General features: G+C 37.5%; 1 protein-coding gene across 7 annotated transcripts in view; it reads left to right on the top strand.

Annotated features, from left to right (window-relative positions):
• GREB1L (GREB1 like retinoic acid receptor coactivator) overlaps positions 1–13,189 on the top strand; it is a 268,506-nt gene that overhangs the window by 72,887 nt on the left and 182,430 nt on the right. For 6 of the 7 annotated variants that reach the window (XM_032311192.1, XM_032311189.1, XM_032311191.1 and 3 more), the window contains exon 2: positions 1,159–1,247. The exons of the other annotated variant lie outside the window; for it this stretch is intronic. The gene's annotated coding sequence lies outside the window, so the exon portion shown is untranslated. The remainder of the gene's footprint in view (positions 1–1,158; positions 1,248–13,189) is intronic. 7 annotated transcript variants of the gene reach the window in all.

Genomic DNA, 13,189 nt, shown 5'->3' with positions numbered 1-13,189 from the left:
GAGCATGTATTGCAGTGATAATCAAGAGAAAATGACTTACAAAACACTCCTAATATTTTGACCTACACTCTGAATAAATGCAGGAGAGTATTATGGTAATTGGTTTTCTTTATCACAGGTTTGAGGAAGTGGAAAAGCTCATTTTTCTCTCTCCTTTGACCTTTAAAATAGCATTTATTGCCTTTCTTCAGTTTGGATCTCATCCTGACTTTTTACTAGCTGTGTAACATTAGGGAGGTCTTTCACCTTCTCTAAAACTCAAGTTCCTTTTTTAGAAAATGGAAATAGTGATGGTTATATCATAAGATGTTTGTGGAGAGTCATGCTACTAGCATATGAGGAAGACGTGGGGTGCAGGAGGACACTGCTGCTGCTTTGCTATCCCTACCATCCCCCATTCTATGATGTGTGAGTAGGGATAGAGCAGAAATAGAAGCTCTCTCAGGACATTTGCAAATTAACAGGGAAGATAACACATAAAGCTTGTAATGATCAGCTAGAGAAGTCTAGTAAGTACAAAGAGTGAAATAAAAGTGGTTGTGACTGGTGGTGGTGGAACCCATTGGCAGTTCACTTTTTCTGGGTCTGGTGAGAATTTCACCAATAATAATAATAATAATAATAATAATAATGTTTATACATCTGTGTTAAGGTAACTTAAACCAGATTTAAACCCAGAATTCCCTAGAGACTATGGCTGGAGTTTCCATGATCTTAGACACCTTTGTTAACTGGGTAGAAAGGCACACAAAATAGAGACATCTCTTCAAAATCCATTTGGAGCCTGAATGGAGAACGCAGTTCTACCTATAGTCTGCTTATTGCAGTAAACCAGGGAAACACATTTATGACAAGCAAAAAACAAATCTACCTCTTTTAGGACTTGTGTTATTGAAGGCAACACCAAAACTAGGGCATGAACAATTTCTTTTTGTTCCAGTCTTTAAGTGATGGAAGAGAGGTCTGGCTCAAATTATAGAAGATTAGGAAAGGTGCAATATTATGTTTAGAACACTGTTAAGGTTACAGCTGAAATTTGTCTCCCAGATCTTTTTGTCTCTGACAAATAGCAGTGATCATTTTGATGGTGGCTGAAGAAATGAAGTATTAATGGATGGAACACCAGGCACTGAGATTCTATTCCTTCTTTGTCCACAGGCTTTTGGGTTCTTGGGACTTTCGGAGCTTGCTCTATCCCATGTTTACGGGCAGTCACAACCACCTCTTGTTATTGCGCTCTTGTGAAAGTAAGTAATGTTTCCAGAACTTGTTTTAAGTTGTTGAAAAGAGGGCACCTATGGAAATACAGCTATACTGTCATTATTGTTACCATCGCTTATTATGAATGACTCTTTAAAAATTGATCTTATTACTGTTTCTTAGCAGTAATAAGACATTAGATTTAAGTTTGTTGAAATAGGCACCTTCTTTCCTAATATATTTTTAAATTCTCCCATCCCAAGTTATATAACATTTAAAAAATAATTGCAAATTCATTATACAATAATTTTGTAATAGTAAAACAAGCATCAGTTTATGGAGTGTACTTTGTGGGACCAAGGGCTATGATCCCATATTCCTACTCCAGTAAAAGTCCCCGCACAGACCTGGAGGCAGCTGAGGCCTGACTTTTTATATCTGAGTATCTTTGTTTAAGGCTCTAGCTCTGCTGACCTATTTCCTCATATTAAATCATGTCTCCCAAATTAGTGTAAGAGTTAAATGAGATGATACTCGTGAAAATAACCATTTCAGAACCTAGTATGTAGTAAGTATTCAATAAATGTCTAGAGAATCTAAATCTGTTTGATCAGGCAACAGTAAAAAAAGAAAGTTAAGGGTAAAACAACAGATAATATTGGACTAGTCCTTAAACTCAGATAAAAAAATCCATGGTCCATAGGGGGACTTGTGGTTTTTTTGCTTTTGTTTTCTCCCAAGATCTAGACAGCTAATGACCTTAGAAACTCTCCCTATCCTTTCTACATCCTTTTAATTGTGTGCCTCTTAAAAGCTGGTCCAGATTTTTCGACCGAACTAGTGTGACCTTGACTATAAGACACACGTGTATGGGTAAAGGCCAGTTATAATCAGTCTCCATCTTCCAACACCTAAAATTTAGAAAACTCAAAATAATGTAAACCTGATGCACATGAAACTCAGATACTGTTTTTGAGCATATTCTGTTCTCTACCTTCATGAAGAAGGAATAAATGATAAGTTAACATGCCAATACCAGAGATTTACATAAGGCATACCAAAAACAATATGTGGGATGTGTCAGACTCAGAATATAGGGATGATGCTTTTAGCCCTGTAGGAGGAACCAGGGTTCTCCCTCTCATATGTAAAACGTGCTTTCTAGATGCCTGTGACAGCACATTGACAGATGAATGAGTAGTCATGGCTGTTGTCTTATAGTCCAAGCATTTCTGCATTCAGGAGTTATGTATGTTTGTTGCCAAATATGTAGTTGTCAGTTGTTGTTGTGTACAATTTAATTAGACATTAAATAACCAATAAAATATAAATTTAAAAAATAGTTATTAATTATGTGAAAATTAGATTAAACAATTTGAACAGACATGACAGAGGTGAGTTGCCAAAAACAATTCCTGTTGAGACAGGTGTGGCAAAAGTACTATGAAAGATATTTATGGGGAGAATCATAAAGACCTTAAAGTATTCTGGACTTACATTGTTTTATAAGTGTATTTAAATCATTTCACTCTAAACAGGTGGAAACTAGAGGGGTGCCAGGGTGGCTCAGTCATTAAGCTTCTGCCTTCGGCTCAGGTCAAGATCCCAGGGACCTGGGATTGAGCCCCCACTGTGGGGCTCCCTGCCCAGCGGGAGGCCTGCTTCTCCCTCTCCCACTCCTCTTGTTTATGTACCTTCTCTTGTTGTGTCTCTCTTTCTGTCAAATAAATAAATAAATAAAATCTTTTAAAAAAAATAAACAGAAGGGAACTGGAAATTATAGATAATGCATTAAGGATGTCGTTCATCAGAGGAACCTACAAACAGTTGACTCATACCCAAAGTAAAAGCCCTTTTCTTTCATTCAAAGATTGGCAGATGAATTCACATGTTTTGAGTTAAATATATAAATGGATCTTTCTGTGTGTGTGTGTGTGAGAAAGTTATTTATTATAAACTCTACCATCTACATTTAAGTATGTTGATGAATGATATTAGGAAATTATGCCTTAAGGCCAGATAATCTTATATTGTATTTTCAGAATTAACATAGAAAAATTGAGTTGTTAGATAGTTTTAGAGTTAGAATTATTTATTGGGTAGGATTTCCAGTTCTAGTTACAGACGAAAATTAGTATTTTCTTCCTTCTTTTCTTGAAAATGGCAACTAGGACAGAAAAAAATCCCAACTTGGGCAAACCTAGAGGACACCTGAAAACCCCAAACTGCGTGAGAAAGCACTGCCAAATACAATGAAGGTAAACTAGGGTATAGGTAGATGCCTAGAAAGACCCTACAGCTGCAGACCTAAAACAAGGTTGGCAGAACAGTTAATTACATGGGACACTATTGTTGCCAAAACCAGTAATTCTTGGAACAATGAGAATGGCTATGCAAGTTGATGCAAAACTTCTTTGGAGCTGGTTTGACTAAAGAAATAAAAGTAGTGAAGGCCAAATAAGGAATGCCCAAGGAAATAACATTTGTTTGAAGTATTTATGAGTGAGGCAAAATAAAGAAAAAGGATATTATTTTGAACAGGCCTTAACTACTGCTCTCTTCTGATTGAGAAGTTAAAGCTAAAATAATTCACACACCCAATGTGTCAAAGAGTAAATTCCTGCTAGCTCAAAATATGGTCCTCATTTTTTTCCCATATGAATTTCTATGAGCTAGAGTCCCAGAAGAACTCACCTCATTCATGAATGGATAACAAGCAAAAAGGAAACTGCATAGAATATGTACATTCTTATGACCTGAAAAAAAAGAAAAAATGATAGGTGGAGTACACTGACAATAAAAGAAAATGTTGCGGGGTGCTTGGGTGGCTCAGTGGGTTAAAGCCTCTGCCTTTGACTCAAGTCATGATCCCAGGGTCCCGGGATCGAGCCCTGCATCGGGCTTTCTGCTCAGTGGGGAGTCTGCTTCCCCCCCTCTCTCTGCCTGCCTCTCCACCTACCTGTGATCTCTGTCTGTCAAATAAATAAATAAATAAAATCTTAAAAAAAAAAGTTGCCTCAGATGAACATCCGGAAATTGTTACCAAACAACCCATACATTAAATATATATATGTATTTATTTAATATTGTAATCACTGCTAAAAAAAAAAATAGTGTTTCAGGAAAGATACAAGAGCTCAGGGACTTCATAGCAAGTCAGCAGAAGGATGAATATGGTAAAACTCAGCAAAGAAGCAGAGGAGAAAAATACAACTATTTTAACAACAAAAGCCTTGGCAGTAGCGCACACACACACCCACACACACACACAAAGACATTCTTTTTTTCCCCAGGTAGCTTTTCTTTTCTTTTTTTTTTTTTAAATAGATGCACATTTTAAAAATTTAAATTCAATTGATTAACATGTAATATATTATTAGTTTCAGAGGTAGAGGTCAGTGACTCATCAGTCTAATACTCACTGCTCATTATATCACACGCCCTCCTTAATGTCCATCACCCAGCTACCCCATTCCCCCCACCCTCTTCCCCTCAGTTTGCTTCCTATGATTAAAAGTCTCTTATCGTTTGTCTCCATCTCTGATTTCATCTTATTTTTCCTTCCCTTCCTCTATGATCCTCTGTTTTGTTTCTTAAATTCCACATATGAGTAAAGACATATGATATTTGTCATTCTCTGACTGACTTATTTCACTTAGCATAATACCCTCTAGTTCCATCCACATCATTGCAAATGACAAGATTTCATTCTGTTTGATTTATATATATATACAATGGAATATATATACATACCATATCTCCTTTTTCCATTCATCTGTCAATGGACTTCTGGGCTCTTTCCATATTTTGGCTATTGTGGACATTGCCGCTATAAACATTGGGGTGCATATACTCATTCTAATCATTATGTTTCTATCCTTTGGATAAATACCTAATAGTACAACTACTGGGTCATAGGGTAGCTCTTTTTTAACTTTTTGAGGGATCTCCATGCTATATTCCAGAGTGGCTGCACTAGTTTATACTTTCACAAGCAGTGTTAGAGGGTTCTCCTTTCTCCACATCTGTTGTTCCTGAGTTGTTAATTTTAGCCATGATAGACAGATATTTTTAAATACGTAAGCTCCTAAGAGTCTTTTGTTCAATAACAAACTGTCACAGGGATCAACTGGAGGAGCACATTGAATCCATTAAATTGTAGAAATAAGACTTCAAAATATTTGGGAAAATAATAAATTTTAAAAACTGACAATGATACTTAAAAAATTCAAGGGAAATGGGGGAAAGAATGCTGTGTATAACTGAAAACACTAAAGTCCTCATCTTTTATAGCCAGTGGTCAAAAGATGTAATTTAGGGACCCCTGGGTGGCTCAGTCAGTTAAGTTTCTGCCTTCAGCTCAAATCATGATCCCAAGATCCTGGGATTGAGCTTGTGTTAGGCCCCTACTGAGCAGGGACCCTGTTTCTTCTCCCTCTGCAGCTCCCCCTCATTTGTGCTCTCTTTGTCTCTCTCTCAAATAAGCAAATAAATTTAAAAAAAAAAGATTTAATTTAAAGTTGGTAAAGCTGATAAATCAATAATAGATAAGTATAATTAAACCTATGAAGGTAAAAACTCAGAAAAATATTAAAATAAAATCAGGTAGAAGGGTAAATGGTGGGAAGAAAGAAGTAGACATATACTAAACTTGTCATTATTCAGTTTGGAGTCAGTAGATAATATATAAAGAAAATAGAAGATTAAATGCAATCTATAAAGTTATAAATTAACAAACATGAAAAACACTTTAAAATTACCAAAAGAAACATACATACATATGCACAGAAAGCAAATATAGCTCACATCATAAAAGATTATTTTTAAAAGAAAGAAGCAATAAAAACAAAACATAATGTAAAATATAATTTAAGGTTAAGATTAAACATATCTATTGAATGGATAAAGAAGATGTGGTATATATATACAATGGAATACTATGCAGCCATCAAAAGAAATGAAATCTTGTCATTTGCGACAACGTGGTTGGAACTAGAGCGTATCATGCTTAGCGAAATAAGTCAAGCGGAGAAAGACAACTATCATATGATCTCCCTGATATGAGGAAGTGGTGATGCAACATGGGGGCTTAAGGGGGTAGGAGAAGAATAAATGAAACAAGATGGGATTGGGAGGGAGACAAACCATAAGTGACTCTTAATGTCACAAAACAAACTGAAGGTTGCTGGGGGGAGGGGGGTTAGAAGAAGAGGGGTGGGGTTATGGACATTGGGGAGGGTATGTGCTTTGGTGAGTGCTGTGAAGTGTGTAAACCTGGTGATTCACAGACCTGTACCCCTGGGGGTAAAAATAAAAATATATGTTTATAAAAAATTAAAAATTAAAAAAAAAAGAGTAGGGAAAATGAGGCCTAAACTGGAAAAAATTTTAAAAAGATTAAACATATCTATCATGTAATTAATTCATTCAGGAACCATTTAAGCTCTTACTGTGTGTCAGGCATTGCTCTAAGTATTGATCCATTTAATCCTCATGATAGCTATTCATTCAAGGAACTATGGTTATCCACATTTTGTGGATGAGAAAATAGAGCACAGCAAGGAATAGTGACTGCTTCCCATCTCACAAATTGTAAGTGAAGTAAATAGGATTAGCATCCAGGTAGTTAAGAACTGGGTTCTTTTTTTTTTTTTTAATAAAGATTTTATTTATTTGACAGACAGAGATCACAAGTAGGCAGAGAGGCAGGCAGAGAGAGAGAGAGGAGGAAGCAGGTTCCCTGCAGAGCAGAGAGCCTGATGTGGGGCTCAATTTATATATGTGTGTGTATATTTATATTCAATTCTATTCCATCTTTCCTAAGAAGAACAAACAGGAAACTGCTAATAGTTGTTGTCCCTAGGGAGAACTAGTAAATGAAAGAAGTTACTTTTCATTATATATACAGGCATAATTTGTTTCATGACGCTTCACTCTATTGCTCTTCACAGATACTGCATTTTTTTAAATTTTTATTTATTTATTTTTTTACAAATTGAAGTTTTCTGGCAACAATGCTTTGAGCCTTTGAGCAAGTCTGCCATTTTTCCAACAGCATTTGCTCACCTCATGTCTCTGTCATATTTTGGTACCTCTCGAATATTTAAAAATTTTTCATTATTATTGTATTTGTTGTGGTATGATTTGTGTAATGAGTAATCTTTGATGTTACTATTGCAATTATTTGGAGGTACGATGAACTGTACCTATATAAAACAATGAACTTAATTGATCAATGTTGTGTGTGATCCGACAGCTCCACTGACCTGTTGTTTCCCCCATCTCTCTCCCTCTCTCTGGGCCTCACTATTCCCTGAGACACAATGACATTGAAATTAGGCCAATGAATAGTTACTCTACAGTGGTGTCTAACTGTTCAAGTGAAAGGAAGAGCCATGTATCTCTCATTTTAAATCAAAAGCTGGAAATGAATAATGAGGAAGGCTTGTTGAAAGCCAAGATAAGCTAAAACCTAGGCCTCTTGTGCCAAAGCCAAGTCGTGAATGCAAAGAAAAAGTTCTTTTTTTTTGAGAGAGAGAGAGAGAGAGAGAGAGAACTGAAGTGGGAGGAACAGGGCGGAGGGGGAGGGTAGAGAGAGAATCTTAAGCAGGCTCCTTGCCAAGAATGGAGCCTAAGGTGGGGCTTGATCTCAAGACTCAGATCATGACCTGAGCCAAAATCAAGAGTCTGACACTTAACTTACTGAGCCACCCAGGCACCCTGTAAAGGAAATATTTTTGAAGGAAATGAAAAGTGTTACTCCAGTGAATGCACAGTGATGAGAAAGTGAAATACCTTTATTGCTGAGATGGAGAAAGTTTGAGTGGTCTGGTTAGAAGATCAAACAAGCCACAACATTCCCTTAAGCCAAAGCATAATCCAGAGTAAGGCCCTGACTCTCTTCAATTCTGTGAAGGCTGAGAAAGGTGAGGCAGCTGCAGAAGAAAAGTCTGAAGCTGGCAGAGTGTGGATCATGAGGTTTAAGGAAAGAAGTTGCCCCCGTGACGTCAACACGTACAAGGTGAAACAGCAAAGTGATGATGGAGAAGCCACAGCAAGTGACCCAGAAGCTCTAGCTAAGATCATTATTGAAGGCATCTACACGGAACAGATTTTTCAGTGTTGGTGAAACAGCCTGTTATTGGAAAAAGATGTCATCTTGCCCTTTCATGGTTATAGAGGAGAAGTCAATGCCTGACTTCAAAGCTTCAAAGGACAGGCTGGCTCTCTTGTTAGGGACTACTGCAGCTGGGGACTTTAAGTTGAAGCCAGTGCTCCTTTGCCATTCTGACAATCCTAGGGCCCTGAAGAACTAAGCTAAATCTCCTCTGCCTATGTTCTAGAAATGAACAACAAAGCCTGGATGACAGCACATCTGCTTATAACATGGTTTACTGAGTATTTTAAGGCCACTATTGAGACCTACTGCTTAGAGGAAAAGATTCCTTTCAAAATATTACTGCTCACTGACAATGCACCTGGTCACCCGAGAGCTCTGGTGGAGATGTTCGTGATGAATGTTGTTTTCCTGTCCGCAAACACAACATCCATTCTGCAACCCCTGGATCAAGGAGTAATTTTGACTTCAATCTTATTATTGGAGGAATACATTTCCTAAGGCTATAGCTGTCCTAGATGGTGATTCCTCTGATGGATCTGGGCAAAGTCAGTGGAAAACATTCTGGAAAGGATTCACCATTCAAGATGTCATTAAGAATATTCATGATTCATGGGAAGAAGTCAAAATATCAACATTACCAGGAGTTAGGAAGAAATTCATTCCAACCCTCATGGATAACTTTGAGGGGTTCCAGACTTCAGTGGAGGAAGTAACAGCAAGGGTGATGGAAACAGCAAGAGAACTAACTTTAGAAGTGGAGCCTGAAGATGAAGATTGCTACAAGCTCATGATCAAAATTTAATGGATGAGAAGTTGCTTCTTATGGATGAGCACAGATAGTGGTTTCTTGAGAAGAAACCTACTCCTGGTGAAGATGCTGTGGAGATTGTTGAAATGATAACAAAGGATTTAGAATATTATATGAACTTAGTTGGAAAACCAGTGGCAGAGTTTGAAAGGATTGACTCTAACTTTGAAAGAAGTTCTACTGTGGGTAAAATGCTATCAAACAGTATCACATGCCACAGAGCAATTACTCATAAAGGGAAGAGTCATTCAGTGCAGCAAACTTCATTGTTGTCTTGTGTTAAGAAATTGCCACAGCCACCCAGCCTTCAACAACCAACAGCCTGATCAGTCAGCATCCATCAACATCAAGACAAGACCCTCCACCAGCAAAAAGATTATGATTTGCTAAAAGCTCAGATGATGTTTAGAATTTTTTTAGTAATAAAGTATTTTTTTAATATTTTATTTATTTGACAGAGAGAAATCACAACCAGACAGAGAGGCAGGCAGAGAGAGAAGGAAGCAGGCTCCCCGCTGAGCAGAGAGCCTGATGCGGGGCTCAATCCCAGGACCCTGGGACCATGACCTGAGCCAAAGGCAGAGTCTTCAACCCACTGAGCCACCCAGGTGCCCCAGTAATAAAGTATTTTTAAATTAAGGTGGTACATTGTTTATTAGACACTATGCTGTTGTACACTTCATAGACGACAGTGTAGTGTAAACATAATTTTTGTATGTACTGGGAGACCAAAAAATTCACTTGACTTGCTTTTTGTGATATTTGTTTTATTGTGGTGGTCTGGAACCAAACCTATAATATTTTTGAATATGCCTCTATGTTGCTGTGGGTGCACACTGTCTACTAAAATATTAATTTTTTTAATTGTAAGAGAAATGTATATATAATCCACATCCTTGGGAAAGAAAGAGTTCCTGAATTTTCCAGAGATTAATTTAATGTACAGAACTTTTTAGTTGTAAGGGACCTCTAGAGTTTGTTCTCTGAAATGCTTAGATTTTTAAAAGCAACAATTTTATAGAAAGTTTTCAAAAGATTACTATAGTTTATCGATTGCTTAGTAAGTATAACTTTATCCTGATTATTTTGGTTATATTCTATGTCTTAATTTTGGGCCAAGCTACAGACTAGAACTATGTACTCCTAAACTAAATGGCTCCAGATTGCTGAATATTTTAAGTTCTCTTGTCTCCTCTTTGAAGTTATTTTTCTGTCTTCACTGTGAAGTGTCAAATTTAAATTTTCACTTCCTTTTTTATTGTCATCGTCCTTATGCCTGGCATCTCGCTACTTTCAATTTGTCAAAGCTAGGAATCCCATATCCAGACTCCTTCAAACTGTGTCAAATGAAAGGAAATAAGTTGGGTAAGTGCCAGATGGCTCCCCTTGAGTGAAGTGCAAATACATTTAGAATGTGAACTTTGTGCTGTCTGTTGGGTCTGTTTGTATACTTATCTGCTTACTTTTAGACAGTGGACTGTGTTTACAGTAGTTGAGAATTCTGAGTCAGTGACCCCTAGAAAGAGAAGTTGTTACTGTACTTGAATTGTTGGAAAATTTGGGCATACATACTTATGCTTCTTACCAATACATTTTTTTAAGATTGTATTTATTTATTAGATTGTGCACATAAGCGGGGTGGGGGAAGGGGCGGAGGGAGGAGAAGCAGACCCCCCACTGAGTAGGGACCTGAACCCAGGGCTCTATCCCAGGACCCTGAGATCACGATCTGAGCCAAAGGCCCAGGTGCCCCTTATCAATACCTTTTTAATGAAGTGACTGAACACGAGCACATAAATAACAAATTCATTTTTACTGAACCTAACTGAAAAGCCCTGTAATATCTTATCATTTTGGCTTATAGTAAAACCTGCCTACGAATTTAGTTTGTAGGAGGTTGAATGCAGATATATCTCTTTCTTCAGTATCCTGTGGCTCCTAGGGGAAAGTTCTATCTTGATTAAATATGAAAGGAATTGGGGCGCCTGGGTGGCTCAGTGGGTTAAGCCTCTGCCTTTAGCTCAGGTCATGATCTCAGGGTCCTGGGATCGAGCCCCACATTGGGCTCTGCACAGCAAGGAGCCTGCTTCCCCCCTTCTCTGACTGCCTCTCTGCCTACTTATGATCCCTGTCTGTTGAATAAATAAAGAAAAATCTTTAAAAAAAATATGAAAGGAATTATTCATATGATAAAATAACAGGTAACTTGAAAATTTTATACAACTGGCAAGTTGTGTCTCTCTAAAAATCAACCAGAAAATAGTTTCTCATTTTAACCCTTATAATCAAAAATGTGTGTAAGGGGAATTACTCTACTTTTCTGCTCTAGGAAACCATTTCTGGCATAAGTTAATCTAGGGCTGAGGTGGTGACATGTGCTGTCAGGGACCTGGGCCCCTTCTGTTGTTTGTTCCTCTGTGGATAGCTTTCATTCCTTACGATGCTTTATGGTCCAAGAGAGCTGACTGTTTGAGCTCCAACAACCTTGTTCACAATGCTAATTTTATATTCTTTTTATAAAAGTGAAACAGACTCTTAACTGTGAGAACAAACTGATGGTTACCAGATGGGAGGTGTTGGGGGTGGAATTAGTGAAACAGGGGATGGGGATTAAAGGACACTCATCCCGATGAGCACCGAGTGATGTACAGAATTGTTGAATCACTATATTGTACACCTGAAACCAATAAGATACTATATGTTAACTACACTGGCATTAAAATTAAAAATGTAAAAAAATTAAAATTAAATTAAAAACGTTGATATTTTTTTAAAACCATGAATGTGCTGGGTAATCATGTAGTTTAGTGAATTAGCCAAATTCCTTTTCATTAAAATGTCATATTAATTTTGTTTACAGTTCTAACACTGTAGTTAATCATGAATACAAATCATCTTTTAATCCGCTATCATAGATGCCCTAAAAACAATCATAGGAGGATAAGATGGCTACTACTTTCTAAAAAAGATTTGTGTTCTCTTTGATCCGGACCTCAAATATATGAAACTGGTCATTAAACAAGTTCTTCCCATTGAGAAACGTTGCTAGCAGTAAAATCGAGGTATTAACCAGCCTGTTGTTTCTTCCTCTTTCTCTAAATGTGTTGTTGTTTCCCATTTGGCACATGTAGCCTTTTGGCAGATGTCTGCGCTTCTTTTTTTCCTTTTTTCACCTTGCTGTCTCATACTTAAAGACCAGTCTAGCCACAAAATCCGTTGAGCCATTCAGCTATGGAGTAAATCACGAAACTTTGCATTTCTGGGACAATTGTTAAAAATTAGAATTTGTGGTGGATACCATAGGATTTACTTGATAAGGAAGTAGAAATAAAAGAACACCTTATTAAAAACACATTGAAAAATATTATTTTTCTAAGGTTTCAATCTATTCTTAAATTTCCTCCTGGGGGGCCCAGGTGTTAGTGACAAAGGGTAAGCAAAAGGCTTTCAGGCTCGTGATTCTACAAATTCAAACACACAGACACAAGGGCAACACTTCTTTAACTACCCCCATCCAAATTAATGGCAGGATTAGTGCTCCAACCAGAAGTGTTCCAACTAGAAACTTCCCCCTTACCTAAGGCTTTTCCACCCCTCTTCTCATCCCATGTCCAGTGGGTCACTAAACCCTGCCAGCTCAGGAACCTGCCCAAGTTGAATAAATGATATCCATCTCAACTGCCCTTGTTCCTCATTGTCTCTCGCCAGACCATTTTATTTTTTATTTTTTTAAGATTTTATTTATTTATTTGACAGACAGAGATCACAAGTAGTTAGAGAGAACCACAGAGTGAGAAGAAGGGAAGCACGCTCCCTGCTGAGCAGAGAGCCTGATGCCAGATCCCGGGACCCTGAGATCATGACCTGAGCCGAAGGCAGAGGCTTAACCCTCTGAGCCACCCAGGTGCCCCCTCATTGACTTTCTTAATGTCACTTCATTCTTTAACTGAACTTCCTGTCATTCTGCCTTCATGCATTCTAGGACTCAGACACATACACAAAGTGACATCTACTTCTTTTGGCCTCACTGTTTTCTTTTTTTTTTTCATTTATTTTTTAAT

The sequence above is a fragment of the Mustela erminea genome, chromosome 13 (assembly GCF_009829155.1).
Source record: "Mustela erminea isolate mMusErm1 chromosome 13, mMusErm1.Pri, whole genome shotgun sequence".
NCBI classification, from domain to species: Eukaryota; Metazoa; Chordata; class Mammalia; order Carnivora; family Mustelidae; genus Mustela; species Mustela erminea.
This window is presented reverse-complemented; position numbering and strand designations above follow the sequence as displayed.